This window comes from Balaenoptera physalus (genome assembly GCF_965194825.1).
Source record: "Balaenoptera physalus genome assembly, chromosome: 7".
Classification (NCBI taxonomy): domain Eukaryota; kingdom Metazoa; phylum Chordata; class Mammalia; order Artiodactyla; family Balaenopteridae; genus Balaenoptera; species Balaenoptera physalus.
This window is the reverse complement of record NC_138886.1, coordinates 35,386,680-35,406,749: the sequence shown is the minus strand read 5'-3', so window position 1 is coordinate 35,406,749 and position 20,070 is coordinate 35,386,680. Positions and strand designations below refer to the sequence as shown.

At 41.2% G+C, this 20,070-nt stretch overlaps 1 protein-coding gene and 1 long non-coding RNA gene across 5 annotated transcripts in view; one reads left to right on the top strand and one right to left on the bottom strand.

Moving 5' to 3' along the window:
- ZBTB5 (zinc finger and BTB domain containing 5) overlaps positions 1-12,758 on the bottom strand; it is a 26,874-nt gene extending 14,116 nt beyond the window's left edge. For 2 of the 4 annotated variants that reach the window (XM_082468636.1, XM_082468639.1), the window contains exon 1: positions 10,895-12,758. The gene's annotated coding sequence lies outside the window, so the exon portion shown is untranslated. Of the gene's footprint in view, positions 1-15; positions 9,589-9,611; positions 10,588-10,894 lie in introns of those variants that run through there. The other 2 variants (XM_082468638.1, XM_082468637.1) reach the window with 2 other exon arrangements.
- LOC309663980 lies at positions 12,089-20,070 on the top strand. Its single transcript, XR_014265537.1, has 2 exons — positions 12,089-12,193; positions 12,753-20,070. It is a non-coding gene; the product is annotated as an uncharacterized lncRNA (long non-coding RNA).

The window sequence follows — 20,070 nt, the reverse complement described above, 5'->3', positions numbered from 1 at the left end:
CCTGTGCACCACAACTAGAGAGACAAAACCTGCACGCCACAACTAGAGGGAAGCCCACGTGCCGCAACAAAAGATCCTGCATGCTGCAACTAAGACCCGACACAGCCAAAAAAAAAAAAAAAATCCAGTAACACGTGCATAACTCAATTAAGGTAAAAATGGAGCCATGAGTTAAATGAAACGAGAAATGCAGCTGACTCACTCATGTGATTGTTAATATATGTTCTGGCCATCCCAAAGTGCCACAAGTCAGTATTCCAAGAATGAACTGGAAACAGTAGGGCATTACTGTGATGCCCCAAAGTGATTCCAAAGACTATGAATATGAAAAAGGCTTAGTGTCATACTGTCTTAGGTAGGGTTTCCCACAAGCAGACCCTAAGAGAAGGATTCAAGTACATCTGACTTATCAAGGAAGTGCTCCCAGGAGAAACTGGGAATGGGAAGCAGTAGAGAGAAGCAGCAGTGGCCAAGCAAGGGAGCCATCTGGGGCAAAATCCCAGCTTTAGCCTGGTCCAGCAGGGGAACTCCGGAGTATAAGTAACTTGAGTTTGAGCCGTCTCAAGGCAAGGGAACTGGTCTTTCACAGCCCTTGCGTTAGTCAGTCAACAACTAAGAACCTCTCCAGGGAGATGGAGAACTCAAGCTCTCTGGGCCTACGCACAAAGTGAAGCCAGTCACTCAAAGACAGTCCTCAAAAGAGTCACAGACACAAGCCATTAGAAGCAAAGATTCACTCAAAGCTGCATAACTGGTGCACAGAAGCGGTAAAAAGGATCAAGGGGATCTGGTCAGGGCACAGACAGTATCTGCTATGTATACTTGGTGATACTAAAGAATAAAGTGCTATGTAACCATATGGATAAACAGATGACACTGCCTGTTAGTAAAGGATATTTTTGTAAATATACTTAATATGTTTTATCCCCAATCCCCTACTGCTGTCCCCAAACTATTATTAGGTCAATGAGAAATCCCAATTCCTTTCTTTGATTCTAAGAGGCCACTTAGCATTAAGAGGCCCCATTGTAGTAAAAGTTAGTAATCACTGTTTTAACAAGTCATTAACAAAATAATTTACCATAACATACTTTCTCAATTGAGCTTTCTGGGACAACTAAAGAAATTTAATTACTTTGAGTATTAAAATACAGCTAACTGTAGTTATGATGGTCTGTCAGTTAAGGCCTTGTACACAACCAACAGCACTCAACTCTGGTTTACTTGAATGAAAGCCATCTGAGAGCTCAAAGACTTGGGAGGCTGAAGAACCAGACAGCAGGAGCTTGGAAGGGCTAGGAAGCAAAATCCACAATCACATTGGTACAGTAGGAAGAGTCTCCTTGGGCTACTGCCCCTGAAACAAATGGTGTCCAACAGTTCCCTCAGTTATGGACATCACATGCTCAAGATTCAAAGTTCCAGGGAGAGCTTCTAATATAGCTGAACTTAGGGACCCACCCACCCTACCTGTGATTGTGCTGGGGAAGAAAGAGGAAGGATCTATTTTTCCTTCTGTGGTGGAAGGCTGGTTGCTGATTTATCCACCTAACAAGATTATACATGAAGGGGATGGAGATAATTCACAACTAAGAAATCAGAGTGCTATTAGGAAGGGAGAAAGAATGCTGGAGAGCTTTTTGGTGATACTATGTGATAGATTAGGCAACAAAGAAACTGGTCAATATAAGGACAACCCAAGAACTGGCATAGCCTAATTTATATTTCATGTTCTTTATAAAAACTGGTCACTTGAAATAAGGCAATGTGTATAGCAGATTGCATTTTCCAAGTTGGCTAGCCACATGAAGATCTCCCATACTGCATGTTTTCTTACAATCTGACATCGACACTCCTCTCATGAAGAGGTGGGGTTCTACGTCCACTCCCCTTGAAGCCAGGCAAGTCTATGACTATGGCAAAAGTTACACTATGTGACTACTTGTGAGCTAGGTCATAAAAGGTGACACCGCTTTCACCTGGTCTTTTTGGCTTCCTCTTAGAACCCAAAAACCATTCTGTGAGGAAGCCCAGCTGAAATCTAGTTGACAGTCAACACGTGCCTCCAGACATGACTTCAAGTTAACTTCAGCCCCACTCACAATCTGACTACATAACAGACCCTAAGAGAGAATCAGCTAGCTGAGCCCAGTCAACCTCTAGAACTCTTAGAGATAATAATAAAATGCTTTTTGTTGTTTTAAGCCATTAAGCTTTCAAGTGATTTGTTACATAGCAATAAATAACTGAAACAATGTAAAACTTGTTAACATTGTCCCACAAATCAATATTCAAATACTATATCCAAGGGACACCTTTTTTTTTTTCTTTTGGTCTGTCTACTAATGTCTTTGGGGTAAATCACTTTCTACCCATTCTTAGTCCAGCTGGAACAGTTGAGACTGCCCCCAAACCTCTGAGTTCCAGATGATCTTCGGTTCCTCCTGCTGATCTAGACAGGCCTGGCTAATTTCTTAACCACTTCCCTTGATTACAGTGATTGTTTCAGAGATGGATATGTGACCCAAGCCATAGCAATTAGAGCCTGCCCTGGGGACTTTTGCTGATACCATCAAGAAAGAATCTCCTGCGTGCTCGCTTCTGCACCACACGTGCTAAAATTTGAACCATAAAGAGAAGATTAGCATGGCCCCTGCGCAAGGATGACAAGCAAATTCATGAAATGTTCCGTATTTTTCACTCACTGGGATCCTTATCAATGCCAGTGTTACAGGAGAGAAATGATGGATTGACTGTTTCAAAAGAGAGAGAGAGAGAATAGAATAGAATAGATATTCTCTTCACCCAGATTGCAAGCTGTGAGAGAGATGTAAGTCTAACACTGATGGTGGCAATTTTTGCCTATCTGAGAATGAAGCCAACAAAGAAGGAAGCAATACCAAAGACAATGTCCTGATGACATCAAGACCCTGGGATCCAGCCATGACTGTAGTTAGCATGACCCTAGGACTTTCTGTTTCATGAGCCAACGAATTCCCCTTTTACTTTAACCTGGTTCAGGCTGGATCTCTGTCACACAGTGAAGTTCAAATCGCAATCTTAAAAAAATCTAAACAACATGGCTATCTTGAAACAGTTTAGGATCTAGAAAGGGTATTTTTAAAATTCAGTTAGTTTGAGAGGTATGAAATGTGTCACTCTCCACTGTGATGGAAGGGAATCATGAATCAAGATCATGGTTATTCAAAACTCACAAGCATCTCTAGCAAACTCAGAGATCCAGTCTAAAAGCTATAAAAGAGCTCATGCTGAGAAGATAAGTGTTTTACCAAAAGCTGCCTGTCTGAAGCCTTCAAACCAAGGAAAAAAGCTTCAGGTCTCTCTTTTTTTTTTAATAATTTTTTTTAAATTTTATTTATTTATTTTTGGCTGCATTGGGTCTTCGTTGCTGCACGCGGGCTTTCTCTAGTTGCAGCGGGTGGGGGCTACGCTTCGTTACGGGGCGCGGGCTTCTCGTTGCGGTGGCTTCTCTTGTTGCAGAGCACGGGCTCTAGGCACACGGGCTTCAGCAGTTGTGGCTCATGGGCTCTAGAGCACAGGCTCAGTAGTTGTGGCACACGGGCTTAGTTGCTCCGCGGCATGTGGGATCTTCCCGGACCAGGGCTCGAACCCGTGTCCCTTGCATCGGCAGGCAGATTCTTAACCACTGTGCCACCAGGGAAGCCCCAGGTCTCTTTAAAAGATTTCAAAATGTGACTATGAGTCTATATGGCAGGAGGATATACAGCAAGTAATCTATCAATTTGTAACTTTGTCTGACCCAAAGCAAGTGTACACTACAATATTTGTTATGCAGGAACAGAGTTTTAGAAATTTCCAAACTAAATATAATTAAGAAAATACACTTATACCACTGCTTATTACATTAACATGAATAATCAAGAGTTGACTGTTTCCTCAATAGATTTACTTTCCTAATAGTGTTTTACTTAGACTAATAAAAAAGTTCATTTGTGTTCTAGGGGAACAAGCCAGTTAATAGCACATTTTAAACTGTTTGACTTATATACTGACCTACCCACATGCTTTACAATAATATACTTAGTTCACAAAGAAATGTACACCCATACTCAAACATCATCTACAACATATCAAGTGATTTGCTGCTGGTCTGCCAGGCAGGACCTGCAAGGCTACACCTGCAAGAAGCATCTTAACGTTCTAAGAACTCTTAACGTTCAATATACCTAATCTAGATAAAACCCTAGCAGAAAAATAACTAAACAGAACTTTTCCTCCACTTGTAGAGATGACGTAACTGAAAATAAATGTAAGAGAACAAAACTAGGCAAGGTCCCAGTCAAGCAGGCTAGGATTTTTGATGGGGTTCCAAGTCCTGGAGTCCTAGAACATTCATCCATATTCTGGTCTGACCAACTAAGTGGGACTAGGTAGGCACACAGGCGCCCAAGGTTAACCCCAGCTACCACGTCTGTCAGCATGACTAATTTTTATAGTCTCTCTGGTTCTGCTGTGTCAGGGCAGCTCAGAAATTGGACAGATTAAGTGTATTAAAAAGGAAATCAGGACTTCCCTGGTGGTCCAGCGGTAAAGAATCTGCCTTACAATGCAGGGGACGTGGGTTTGATCCCTGGTCAGGGAACTAAGATTCCACATGCTGCGGGGCAACTAAGCCCACGAGCCACAACTACTGAGCTCGAGCACCTCAACTAGAGAGCCCACGGTGCCCTGGAACCTGCACGCCACAACTAGAGAAAGAAAACCCGCACGCCACAACTAGAGAGAAGCCCACGTGCTGCAACGAAAGATCCTGCATGCCACAACTAAGACCCGACACAGCCAAAAATAAATAAAATAAATAAATAATAAATCTTAAAAAAAAAAAAAAGGAAATCCATCAATGACTTAAAGCGAGCATGACTGGGAATGTCAAGCTAATGCCAGAAGCCCTTACCATCTCACCCTACCCTCTAGCTCTCCCACTTTACCAGCTTGTTTTCCAGTTCAAAATTCCTAGGGCTGGACTTCCCTGGTGGTGCAGTGGTTAAGAATCCGCCTGCCAATGCAGGGGACACGGGTTTGAGCCCTGGTCCAGTAAGATCCCATATGCCGTGGAGCAACTAAGCCTGTGCGCCACAGCTACTGAGCCTGTGCTCTAGAGCCCACGAGCCACAACTACTGAGCCTGCATGACACAACTACTGAAGCCTGCGCGCCTAGAGCCCATGCTCCACAACAAGAGAAGCCACAGCAATGAGAAGCCCGCTCGCCGCAACTAGAGAAAGCCCGTGCACAGCAACAAAGACCCAACACAGCCAAAAATAAATAAATACATAAATTTCTTTTAAAAAATTCCTAGGGATTAGCTGACCTAAAACTTCATAATTCAGTTTGAATATGAAAAGTTATTAGTGCTCTACTTATATTCTAGTGCAAAGTCAAAATGCTTCTACTAAAACTTCCTGTTGACTCCAGGGACTATATTTTCCCTCTCTCTTCCAAAGTGCCTGATATACAACTCAGTAAATTATCTTGAATGAATTTTGTATTTAGTTGAAATGTAACACCATATTACCCAACAGTCATTTTTCTGAGAGTCACAACTATCCCTACAATCAGCCAAAAGCCAGAAAGAAAAAGTCTCAGAATATCCAAAATAAAGGTCCAAGCCTATGTATGAAAGATTTCCTCATAGGAAAGTACCTCAAGCTCTCACATTGTCTTTTTCTTAATAATTAATTAATTAATTAATTAATTAAGCTGCAAAAAGAGACAGCTGACCCACTAAGGGAGAAAAGGGGCCCAGCAGTACGTACTGGGGCTATTAGCCCTAAATTTTCACATATATAGAAAGTGCATGTATATGGAATCTCTTTCTTTTTTTGTTTTGTTTCAGTTTCGGGGGTTGTTGTTTTTTGTTTGTTTTTGGCCGCACTGCGTGGCTTGCAGGATCTTAGTTTCCCAACCAGGGACTGAACCTGGGCCCTCGGCAGTGAAAGCACGGCGTCCTAAACACTGGATAGCCAGGGAATTCCCTGCAATCTCATTCTTTAAAAATATAGGATAAATGGGACTTTAGCGTAAAGGCAGCCTTCGATTTATACATATACTGCACTACTCAAGTTTGCAAAATAAATCACTTAGCATTTTCTCATCAATATTACCTTACAAGACCACTCACAAAGTATGCCTTTAACCTGTTACTATGTTAGCAAACAGGTCAAAGCACCTGTGCAGTGTAAGTAACACTGCACCACACCTACCACTATACTTCAATTAGTTGGATGAAAGGGTTGAATGCCTACTAAGAGCGAGGTCCTGTAGGTATTGTACATGTATTCTCTCTTATGGATGATGATCAAGCAGTGACTGTCTTCCCCATGCCTAGGGCCAACATCACCTAACTAGTACAGCAAGTGAAGGATAAGAGATATGATCCTAGGTCCATCCACAAAACTTCACTTTGCAGTAATGGGAGTAGCCCCCAGGAAGACATGGGCCCGGTGGCTGATGACAGGATATTCAGAGGAGAGACAGTAAGCAATTACTAGTGTGAGCAAAGGCTAGGAATAAGGATTAGGCAATTGGAGGGAGTAAGGGGATGAAGCTGAAAAGCAGGGTCAGGGTCAAGGATTGGAACTGAGTGAAAAGACAGGTGTGTAAAATAACAGCTAAGGGAGTGAAAATTAGAGCAAGGATTCTGGAAGAGCTGGCAGGAGGGGCTTTTCTTCTCTTTTCTTCCTCAAATCCTCCCTTATTACCAATGCCACACACCACCACCACCACAGACCACACTGCCAAGCCTTCACCAGTGCTAACACACCCCAGTTTAGAAGGTCAGCAAGATGCAAGATAAGCTTTGCCTTCTCCTCCCACTGCTCCTTACCACTGGCTCCTCCCAACCCTGCCTTCCATGAAGCTGGTGCCAAACAAGAATCAGGGAGCAGAGCCTTGGGGAGAAGAGGGGCTGGGTGACAGAATGCATTCCTGGTGGCAGGATCACCTGTAATAAGGGGAAGATCTTGGTCTGCCCAAACCTGTCAGGGAGGTGGTCAGCCAAGGTGGTGGCCCACCAGCAGAATGCTGATAGTGGGCATGCCCAAGACAGTCAGTTACATGAGAGTCTGACAGCACTGCACTTCAACTTCAAAATAATTTATGACAAACTTCACTGCTTTATCCTATTTAAAACTTTACACTTGCACTGTAACTGTTCTAGAAATTTCCCTGTCTCAGGTACATTTTCCTAAAACTTAAAATGACTAGCCAGCCAGCTGATTGTCCAGATAAAAGAACATCTGTAGCCACTTAACGCTCTAAAGAGCATACAAACTTCACAAAGGTACCCAAAAATCTATAGAAACCATCCATCAATGGCTTCTTTTAGCTGTTTATATATTTAAGACTATAATTTAACATCTGTTTTAAAAGTCTAAATATATTTTCCCTCTATTATTTAGAAAATGTTGCCTGACACCCATCCCAGTTGCCTCCACCACACACAACCTTTTCAGCAATTTTTAAAAATAGCTTTTATTGCCTTGCACCCCTGACAGATCAAGATACATATTTCTTAAGGAAAAAAACTAAACTTTTATCAAGAAGAAAGCCATGCTGAAGCATTGGAGACACAATTATTAATGGTGCCTTTCCAGGAGAGAAGATGAAAAATGGATTTAATTCATTTCTTATACCTAGTTTACTTTCAAAGTAGTATATTCCTTCACTTCTGAATCATTTATCAAATCAATAGTGTTCAACAAGTGACTGATACTTCACCTGCTGAGTTGCTTTTGACATTCTACTCAAAATAAAATACAGTGTATGTTACTACATGTGTTTAGATTTTTGTACCATCTGTACATTCCTCTCAAAACTGAACCCCAAAACAGTGGGTTTTCTTCTCCCTGTCCTCCTTCCTCAAATCCTCTCTGTAGACTAAAACAGAAGGACTTGTATTTCAAAGACCTTCAAAATTGAAGGTCTTATATTTTTAGAGGAAGGCAGCTGAGTAGATTTAAATTATAACTAATTTAGATGTACTGAAAAATTACACCAAGTTAACAACATCATGTACAGAAGAAAGGGGGGAACAATTCACCCTTATCATTTTAAACTTAAGAAGCTGGAAATAAAGCATTTGTAAATTGTTATCATGTATACAAAGTAACAAAACACCAAGTACAGTTTCCAAAAAGCAGACCCAGCACTCAATCATCCTTTAAAATTTGTCAAAGAAACAAAACAGTTCGTTAATTCCCCTCTGAATAAGGAAAAAACATTACTTCCAATAGGATTCCTTACAATAGCAAACTTTCTTCAGAGTGCAGATTTGGAAAATTAATTGCTTACAATTAACAACGAATTAGTTGGATACAAAAGTCTTTTAATTGTACCAAGTTTCATTAAATCTAAGATGCCAGTGATTATCAAGTGCAATACTATCTCATGTAACATTGGGGGGGAAAAACAATGCCAACTAAGCTATGGTATAATGCTTACTTATGGCATCCTGTCCTCAAGATTAAAATGTGGACAAAATGTGGTTTAGAATCAAGGAAATACTGGAACCTTAAACTTATCATTCAAGTATGTTAGAATATCACAAGGAAAATTATCTACAGATAAAATAATCTTAGATACTAAGACAGTAATCTATCTATATTACAATAAAATGTCAGTACTCCAACACAGTTCCTAATCTGAGCTGTCAGAAAGATAAATCAAAGCTTTTAGTAAATAGATGTATAATTAATCAAATGAAAGGCACCTCCCAAAATTGGAATCTGGAGATTAAAAGCCACTATTCAGTAATGAAAATGATGAAAACAACTGTAAGAACAATAGTTCACTCAGAAACGGCTGGTCTTTTAGCATGAGTTCACTTCATACTTAAACAAAAGGTGCCGTGTAGTGTTACATTCCATCCCACCTGCTACACTAACAAAATGTGGCTCTACCAGACAACATCCATATTTGAGAAATGTTAAGTACAGTAAAAGAGAACTCATATGCTTAAAACTGACAAACAGGAAAAGTATTTGTTTACAACAAATTTATATTAAAAAAATAAAAGTTGAAGACTAACATGGAATCAATACCTTGGGTTTTTCTTTTTCCTTTCCAAGGAGAAACTGAGGCAGATTCAAGATTCTGTGTCAGCACTACAGCAAACTTTGTCATTTCTCACTGTACACAAGCTATTTTTAAGTCTTACCCATGCTAAAGAACTCCAATTCAACATAATTCATGCTAAATACTTTAAATACTAAACATTTACATGCATTTTGTATCCAAGTGATTTTTTTTTTAATAACTTCAACTACTTGTGATAGTCTTACGACAAAGTCTCTTTTGAGAGCACTGACCCCTAAGCTTAGGAAAACACCCCACTCTAAGACGCTTTTCTTCCAAATCTTATCTCTTTCAGAATTTTGCTAGACACCTCAAATAGGCAGAATACAGCTTGCCAGTATCCCCAGCTAACTATACCATGTTCTGACACAACTTTTAGGAGAGAAAAAGCAAATCAAGAAAACATGCTTACTTCAGGACTCTTTAAAAAGTCCTGGTTCATTTACTTAGCAAAACGCAAGAGCCCGGAACAGGTCCTCAACCAGTTAGTCTTACCTGGCAGGTCACCAAGCCGACAGTGATGGTGAGGCCAGTCTTCCCAAGTTTCCTGGGATTTCCAGAGGGGACTAAAGTAATAGTAGGAGGCTTTCCCTTGGTTTAGGGGCTTTTCTCTGAAATTCTCTCTCTCCTCTCCCCACCTGGTCTTTTTCCCCCGCCGCTTATCTTTTAGCTTATCAACCTCACCACCAAAATCACAACACTGAATGCACTTTCTCCAGAAAACGGTGAGGCACCCAGCCCACCTTTTTAAAATTATCTAAGGCACAACAGCCCCTACAAGGATAACAAATCATCAGTGATGTCTAAGGCACAGCATTCTCTTCAACCTCTAAAGAAAGATCCTAATGTATGTAATATCTTCTACCTACAACTGAAAAGTATATGAACATATTTCGGAAATATTTCTGCTTCAGTTCTCGAAGGTGAAGGGTTTCTTACTTCCATTCATTAAAATTAACCAGAACCCAACCATACTACTTAGTACTCAAGATTTCACTGCGCCTTTACCTAAAATTTTTCCTCCAAACTAAATATTTAGGATTTGTGTCCTATTCAGAAATTAGCTTCCACAGTACCCTCCACGATGCCAGAATGCACACTGGCTTAACAAACGACCTTTTCTGGAAGAGAAGAAAAACTAACCTTCGACCCCCTTAACTCACTGCCTAAGGTTAGTATTTAAGTATAAATCTGCATGTCCTCCAAACAAGGGGAGGAGGGCGGAAGGCTGTTCTTACCACTGCATCCCCCACAGCTCCTAGCACGAAACCTGGAAGCAGAGGCCATTCAATAGCCTATAAACAGTGTAGTGCTCTGATAAGTTGGGGCATTCCAAAACACTGGCTCCACCCCTCCAAGGGTCAGCCTCCGGTTCCCGATTCCAGACCGCCTCGGCCTTGCTCTGGTGTAAATGAAACCTCGTCGCTCAAAGAGACCCAGGATGGGGGCGAGAGAGCCACCCGACCTCATCACGCAGCCCCAGCCCCACCGGCCAGACAGACAGCCTGGCGTCGGGACACGGGGGACGCCTGCGCAGAAGAACACGCCTTCCACCCGCCTGGCCCCTCCGTTCCGAGGGTAACAATACCACCTCAGAAAGACGGACAAGGTAGGCGGGGGTGGGGGCATGGAGGGGAACCGGTATGCGTCTGCGCGCTCCCCGCCGCCTGGACAAGACCCTGCTCGCGCCGCCCACCCAGCTCCCCCAGAGCTCAACCGTCTCCACGTGAGCGCGCCCACGCGCGCCACCACCGCTCGCGCTGACAGGGTTGCCTCACCTGAGCCGGACTCCGCCCCCCTTCTCGCTGGAGGAGGCGGTGATCCTTCTCCGATCGTACCCGACAGTGTCGGAGGAGGCGGGAACGTCCAGGCTGGCGCCCCAGTGATGGGATTTCCTCCCCCTTCCGCCCACCCCGCCTCTCGTCCCCCGGCTGCTTCACCCCGTTCGCCGCCGCACTCTGAGAATACCGCGGCAGCTGCCCACAGTAAACGGAAGTGACGCAACACGAGATCACCTACTCCACGCCTTTCCTCCTCCCCTCCGGCCGCGCTACAGCCAATCAGAAGCGGAGGGGGCGGGGCCAGGGTAGATGCGCCGCCAGCCGGCGCGCGGAATCCGGCGGAATTTACTCGGCCCCGGAACACTGACCAATCCGCGGTCCCAGGAGCCTCGCTGTGTTTACTACCGAGCGAATCCGTGAGCCCTGCAACCAATCACCGTATGCCTTACAACACGTAAAACTGTTATCAAACGCCTTTTAAGGCGGGATTTATCACTAAGCGGCTCTAGGTTTGGACTACAGAAAAGCGACTGTGTGTCGAAGCCAATCCAGACCCGCTGTGGTGGAGGCCAGCTGGTTATCCGCCTCATTCCACCAGTCAGAACTACGACTGCCTGAGGTCTGAGTCAGGTGTGAGGCGAGCCCGCGAGGTAGTGTGTCCCACCGCTGGCTGCACCTGAAGGATTTCCCCACCCTCACGGCGCCCGGCTCCCTCTTCGGTGACACCGGCCTCCCTCTCCAATGCGAATTCCGTTCGCGGGACCCACACACTCGCCGGGTCCGAGGTTGAGTACCCACCTCGTAGGCTTTGGAAAAAAATAAAATTCCAAGACGCTGTTTAGGTTGAATTAAGCCAAAATCCAGGCTAAAGACGCTGAACCGAAAATGCCATCCATCTGACGGCAGTTGGGTCCGACACCGCTCCACGTCCAGTCCCGGTGGCGGCGTCTCCAAGGGCTGGGGCCTGAGAAGTCTGGCACTTTGCTCCGCATTCCGTGCCGCAGGTCTAATAAGCGTGCAGTCTCCAGAACCAGTCTTCCAATGAACAGAATTGGAAACGTGGAAGAGTCGCGGACTTCGGTGGGACAGTGTCAGAAAAGAGCAAGGTCCGTGCGGCTCCCGGGCTCCCAGGTGCACGCTCGGACGGAGAGCCCGTACCCTGAGGTACACCGGCCCTGGCACCTCCGACGGCAGAAAGAAGCCCTCCTTCCCCAGGTGAAGAGGAGACAAGGAAGTCCGTAAGGGGCCTTCCGCGGCGGGAGCTGTCGGGAGCTCGGCGTGGCTCCGGAGACAAAGGCAGGCAGGGGAACGCAGTTCGGTTCTTTTTTTGGGGGGGTGGGGGGGAGACTATTTTTAAAAGGGAACACCCCACTTCTTCAGAGCTCAACACCCAGTTATCATTAGAGCTGATCCATCCCTTCAGACCATACACGTTGGAAATGTTGTCCTTGCAATATTGGGGTTGGGGTTTTTTTCTTTAAGGTCTCAACGAAGTCTGATGGTAAATTGTGTGCATTAAGATTCCCTGACATTTTATAGCCCTTGCACGTATTTTACTCTCAGATTGGGCTGCTTAAAAAAAAAAAAAGGAATGCTGACAGTAAGCCAGGCAACGTGAGAGGTCCTTTAACATATGTGACCCTTACAGACATACTGTGAGCTAGATGTTATCTCATATATACAGAGTGGCAAAAATTAAAAAGATTTGTACGTTCAGTACTTAGTAGGGTGTGTGAAAAAAGTCCCATCCTATATCGTTGTTGGGAGTATCACTGTTGTTCTCTGAAGATAACTTGGTATCTTCAAATTTTTAAATTATGCGTTCATTACCTTCTCGCTGGCAATTCCTTTCTAGAAATTCTACTTAAACAAATGTGGAAAAGTATGCACGAGACTTTGATCAAGCTTTATTAGTGGAGGAAAAAAAGAAACAACGTGAATGTGCATCCATAGAGGATTACAATACATTGATATATACTGTATGTATTATGGCTCCTTTATTACTAATGATCCCATATACATTCAAAACAAAACCAGTAAAACCCTGCGTGTGGATGTACACATAAAAGCTTGTAAATGTATGGCTAAGTATGAAAGGATACTATCAAACTGTTTGTAAAAATTGCCTCAGTGAAGGGAAGTTGGGAGGGGGTGATGATAAGGAAATATTTTAAGAGGGTCTTCTTAATTTTTAGCCTTTACATACCTCTGTATTAATTTAATTTTTATAATGACCTTTACTATTTTTGTAGTATATATGAAAACCAGGATTTTTAGGTTGAGTTTTCAACTCATTGACAAAATTATTTCTAAATTAAGCTATAAATTTCCCAATAACAGTATCACTAAGGTACTTTTGGCTTGCACTGTTGGTGGGAATGTAAATTGATACAGCCACTATGGAGAACAGTATGGAGGTTCCTTAAAAAACTAAAAATAGAACAACCATATGACCCAGCAATCCCACTACTGGGCCTATACCCTGAGAAAACCATAATTCAAAAAGAGTCATGTGTCACAATGTTCATTGAAGCTCTGTTTACAATAGCCAGGACATGGAAGCAACCTAAGTGTCCATCGACAGATGAATGGATAAAGAAGATGTGGTACATATATACAATGGAATATTACTCAGCCATAAAAAGAAACGAAATTGAGTTATTTGTAGTGAGGTGGATGGACCTAGAGTCTGTCATACAGAGTGAAGTAAGTCAGAAAGAGAAAAACAAATACCGTATGCTAACACATATATATGGAATCTAAAAAAAAAAGTTCTGAAGAGCCTAGGGACAGGACAGGAATAAAGACACAGACGTAGAGAATGGACTTGAGGACACAGGGAGGGGGAAGGGTAAGCTGGGATGAAGTGAGAGAGTGGCATGGACTTATATATACTAGTAAATGTAAAATAGATAGCTAATGGGAAGCAGCCGCATAGCACAGGGAGATCAGCTCAGTACTTTGTGACCACCTAGAGGGGTGGGATAGGGAGGGTGGGAGGGAAACGCAAGAGGGAGGAGATATGGGGATATATGTATATGTATAGCTGATTCACTTTGTTATAAAGCAGAAACTAACACACCATTGTAAAGCAATTATACTCCAATAAAGATGGTAAAAAAAAAAAAAAATAGAAACTAACATACAAACCTAGTAGTCCAAAACCAGAATGAATAGAACCATCTCACTTCTTTTAAGCATAATCTTTCCCTAATTTGAGGGGAAATGACAAATAAAGATCACCCTATAGCTAATACAAAATCAAAGCAATAACAACAACAACAACAAAAAAAGATACTTTTGGAAACTAGACACTGATTCTAAATTCATAAAAGAGGATAATATTGCAAGAATAGCCAGGAAAAGTCTGGGAAAAATTAGCGAGGCAGCCATAGCCCTCACCATTACAAATATATTTCATAATGTTTTATTATGTTAAAAAAAAAAAAGACAGGGTGGGGGAGGAATTTTGGGAAGATGGGAGAGTAGGAAGCACCAAGAGTCTGTCTTCCCACCCAGACAATAATTTCACTGGCAGAATCTGTTTGATGTAACTATTTCAGAACTCTGGAGTCTACTGAAGGCTTGTAACTTCCAGGGGAAGGCTTGGATGGTAAATTGCAGTTGATTTGGGTCAAGTCAGCTCTTAGCTCAGTAAGAGCTACCCATCCCCTACCTCTCAGTCACGTGGCAGGCAGCTGTGCACAGGTTCCTGAAGAACCTTGCACCAGCTTGTGGGACCCAAGGTGGGCAAAAAGGACCCCATCCTCCAAATATTGGGGCTCGCTGATTGCTGCTTTTGATCATAGAGGTGCAGATGAAGAGGTAGGCAGCCATTGTTATTGTACCTCACCCACCATTGTTGCAAACTCCCCCAATCACCACCACCTGAGGTGACTTACAGGGATTTTGAAGCAAGAACTAACGGAATTGAAGAGAGAGATAGAGAGTTCTACAATAATAGTTGGAGATTTCATTATCCCATTCTCAATAATGGATAGAACAACCAGACAGAGCTAAGTAAGGAAATAGAGGACTTAACACAATTAACCAACTAGAGCTAACAGACGTATACAAAACACTCTACCCAGCAAAAACAGCGTACACATTCTTCTTAAGTGCACCTGGGACATTTTCAAGGATAGACCACATGTTAGGCCACAAATTAAATCTCAATAGATTTTAAAAGATATAACACAAAGTATTTTCTCAATAGATTTACAAAGATATTGTACAAAGTTAGAAATCAGTAAGAGAAGTAAAACTGGAAAATTCACAAATTTGTGGAAATTAAACAACAGACTCTTATATGACCAATGGCTCAGATTAGAAGTTACAAAGGAAATCAGAAAATACTTAGAGATTATTGGAAATGAAAACACAGCAGACCAAAACTTAAGGGACACAGCAAAACAGTGCTAAGGGTGAAATTTATAGCTATAAATTTTTACATTAAAAACCAAGAAGGATCTCAAATCAACAAACTAATTTTACAATTTAAAAACTGGAAAAAAAAAAGAATAAACTAGACTCAAAGATGCAGAAGGAAAAAAATAGTAAAGATTAGAACAAATATAAGTAAAATAGAGAATAGAAAAACAATAGAGGGCTTCCCTGGTGGCGCAGTGGTTAAGAATTCGCCTGCCAATGCAGGGGAAACGGGTTCGAGCCCTGGTCCGGGAAGATCCCACATGCCGTGGAGCAACAGAGCCCATGTGCCACAAGTACTGACCCTGTGCTCTAGAGCCCACGAGCCACAACTACTGAGCCTGTGTGCCACAACTACTGAAGCCTGCGCCCTAGAGCCCGTGCTCTGCAACAAGAGAAGCCACTGCAATGAGAAGCCCGCGCACTGCAACGAAGAGTAGCTCCCACTCACTGCAACTAGAGAGAGCCTGCGTGCAGCAACAAAGACCCAACGAGGCCAAAAACAAATAAATAAATAAATAAATAAATTTAAAAAGAAAAACAATAGAGATACTTAATGAAACCGAAAAGTGGTTCTTTGAAAAGATCAACAAAATTGACAAACCATCAGCTAGATGGGCTAAGAAAAAAGGAGAGAAGATGCAAATTATTAAAATCAGAAATGAAAATGAGGATATTATTACCAATTCTGTAGAAATAAAAATATAAGAGAGTATTCTGGACAATTATATGTCAACAAATTGGATAACCTAGATGAAATGGACAAATCCCTAGAAACACAAAACCAATCAAGACCAAATCACAAAGAAATAGAAAATCTGACTTTGACTAGTTATAAAAAATAGAGTTGTAACTAGTAAGGAGATTGAATCTATAATCAAAAAATCTCCTGATGATAAAAGCCCTGGACCTGATGTTTTCACTGGTGAATTCTACCAAACACTTAAAGAATGAATATTAATCCGTCTCAAACTTTTCCAAAAGATTGCAGAGGAGGGAACACTTCCTAACTTATCCTATGAAGCCAGTATTACCCTGATATGAAAGCCAGACAATGACACTACAAGAAAACTACAGATCCATATCCCTTATGAACATTAATGCAAAAATTCACAATAAAATATTATCAAACTAAATTTAGCAGCATATCAAAAGGGTTATACACCATGGCCAAGTCGGATTTACTCCTGGAATGCAAGGATAGTTCAATATGTGAAAATTGATCAGTGTAATACATCACATGATCATCTCAAATGATGCACACAAAGCATGCAACAGAATTCAACACCCTTTTAAAAACACTCAACAAACTAGGAATAGAAGGAAACTACTTCAGCATAATAAAAACCATATATGATAACCCACAGCAAACATACACATTGGTGAAAGACTTGAAGCCTTTCCTCTAAGATCAGGAACAAGACACAGATGCCTACTTTCACAACTTCTATTCAACATAATGCTAGAATGTCTAGATAGAGCAATTAGGCAGAAAAAGAAACAAAAGGCATCCAACTTGGAAAGGAAGAGGTAATATTATCTCTGCACATGATATATTCTTATGTGTAGAGAATCCTAAAGATCACATACACACACACACACACACACACACACACACACACAGTTAGAGCTAATAAATTAATTCAGCAAAGTACCAAGATATAAAGTCAACACACAAAAATTAGTTGCATTTCTATACACTAACAATGAACAATCTCAAAAGGAAATTATGAAAATGACATTTACAGTAGCATCTAAAAGAATAAAATACTTAGGAATTAACCAAAAGTAAAAGACTGGTACAAAGAAAATTACAAAATGTTACTGAAAGAAGAATTAATGGAAACACATTCCGTATTCATAGATTGGAAGATTTAATATTATTAGGATGTCAATGCTACCCAAAGAAATCTATAGATTCAATGCAATCTCTATAAAAACTCTCAATGATGTTTTGCCAAAATAGAAAAACCCATACTAAAATTTATATGAAGTCTCAAGGGATCCCAAATAGACGAAACTATCTTGAAAAAGAAGAACAAAGATGGAGGACTCACATTTCCTGATTTCAAAACTTACTAGAGGGGCTTCCCTGGTGGTGCAGTGGTTGAGAGTCTGCCTGCTAATGCAGGGGACACGGGTTCGAGCCCTGGTCTGGGAGGATCCCACATGCCGCGGAGCGACTGGGCCCGTGCCTGTGAGCCACAACTACTGAGCCTGCGCGTCTGGAGCCTGTGCTCCACAAGAGAGGCCACGATAGTGAGAGGCCCGCGCACCGCAATGAAGAGTGGCCCCCGCTTGCCGCGGCTAGAGGAAGCCCTCGCACGGAAGCAAAAACCCAACACAGCCAAATCAATCAATCAATAAATAAATAATAATTAAAAAAAAACTTACTAGAAAGCCACAGTAATCAAAACTGTGGTACTATCATAAAGACTAATGTATAGACTAATGGAATGAAACAGGGAGCCCAGAAATAAACCATTGCATATACATATGGTCAAATGATTTTTGAAAAGGATGCCAAGACCATTTAATGGGGAAAGTTCAGTCTATTCAACAAGTGGTGCTGGGAAAACTGAATATCCACAAGTAAAATAATGAAATTGGACCGTTGCTTAACACCACATACAAAAATTAACTCAAAATGGATCAAAGACCTGAATGTGAGACCCAAAACTATAAAACTCTTAGAAGAAAACATAGGATAAAAGCTTCATGACATTGGATTTGGCAATAATTTCTTGGCTATGTCACCAAAGGCAGAGATAGCAAAAGAAAAAATAGTCAAACTGGACCTTCATGAAAATTTTAAAATATTGTGCATCAAAAGACAAAATCAACTGAGTAAAAAGGCAGCCCATAGAATGGGAGAAAATATTTGCAAATCATATATCTGATAAAGGATTAATATCCAAAATATATAGAGAAGTAAAACTCAACAACCAAAAAAACCAAAAGACATAACTCAAAAATGGGCAAAGGAGTTGAATGTATATCCCTCCAAAGAAGATATACAAATGGCCAATAAGCACATGAAAAGATGCTCAACATCTCTGATCATTAGGGAAATGCAAATCAAAACTACGAAACACCACCTCATACCCATTAGGATGGCTACTATCAAAAAAATTAAAAATAACAAGTGTTGGCAAGAATGTGGAGAAATTGGAATCCTTGTGCACTGTTGGTAGTAATTTAACATTGTACAGCTGCTATGGAAAAAAGTAAGGTGGTTCCTCAAAAAATTAAAAATGGAATTACCATATGATCCAGCAAGTCCACATCTGGATATATACCAAAAATCCTTGAAAGCAGCGTCTCAAAGAGATATTTGTACACCCATGTTCATAGTAGCATTGTTCATAATATCTAAAACATGAGAGCGGCCCACATGTCTATCAATGGATGAGTGGATAAGTAAAATGTGGTTATATTCATACAGTGAAGTATTACTAATATCAGCTAAAGTGGACTTCAGGACAAGGTCTATTATAAGAGATAGAGGGGAATTCTAATGATAAAAGTGTTAATCCATCAAGAAGAGATGGCAAGCCTGAATGACCACCATCCTAATGACAAAGGTTCAAAACAAATAAAGGCAATAAAACCGACAGAACTGAAAAGAGAAGTTGTAGAGACTTAACAGTATCTACCCTCGAGCGTGCTTTTTTCCATTTTTGTGTTCCTCCTAGGAAGTTAATTCCTGAGGGCAAGGATAGTGTATTTTCATTCTTGTATCTTCCAAAGTGCCTTGGATAGCGTTAGAATCAGGATTTTTAAAAGATCTGAAAATATTCTGGAGAAAAATTTGGCAGGGTGTGTTAAGAATCTTTTTTTAAATGTTCATGCTCTTTGATTCATTAATGCAAGTCTTAGGACTCTATCCAAAGGAATCCATCCAAAAAAGCAGTTTTATGCTTTAAAAATTCACTGAAATGTTCCACATAACAGTGAAAAAATTGGGAACAGCTTAAGTGTTCTACTAGAGGATTGGATACATAAACTCTGTGACAACATTCAATGTACTATCATGTGAGATTTGAGAAAATGCTTACAAGATAATGTTAAATTTCTAAAAGGAGGATACAAAATTGAATACAATATTATACCAGTTATATAAATATACATATGCTCAGAGAAAATGTAGAAAATAATAAAACCATGTTAACAATGTTTGCCTTCAGGTGGGGAAGGGATCATGGGTCAGTATAATTGCATTCTTTTTATTTTTCTGTGTTTTCCTCAATATTGGACATTAAATATGTATTGGTTTGATAATTTTTTAAAATTCATAAATGTTATTGGGGAAAATTAAAATATCTGAACAGGCTGAATCTAACACAATTAAATTTAACAGGCCTTCATTTAAGGTCTGGATCTTTGTTTTTAAAAAATTCCAGGGATGATGTGACTTAGCAGAAGCGAAGTCAAGAATTTTTGTTTATTGTTAACCCTAAATAAGTTAACCAAACAGTATAGATGTTTAGAATAAAAGCACTTATTGGTTTCATCAGGAGAGGCATGGCAAGTAGCACAAGGGAGGTGATGGATCCTTTCTGTTCTGTGTTACCCAGTCCAGAGCTAATGTATTGATCTGTGTGGGGTCCCACAGTGTGAGAAGGATACAGAGATATTGTGTGTGTCCAGCAGTAGTAACCAGGATGAGGAGAGACCTAGAAACTTTGGTGTGGGAAATAGCCAAGGGGCTGGGAGGAGTTGCTGAGAAGGAGAGGGGCAGATAA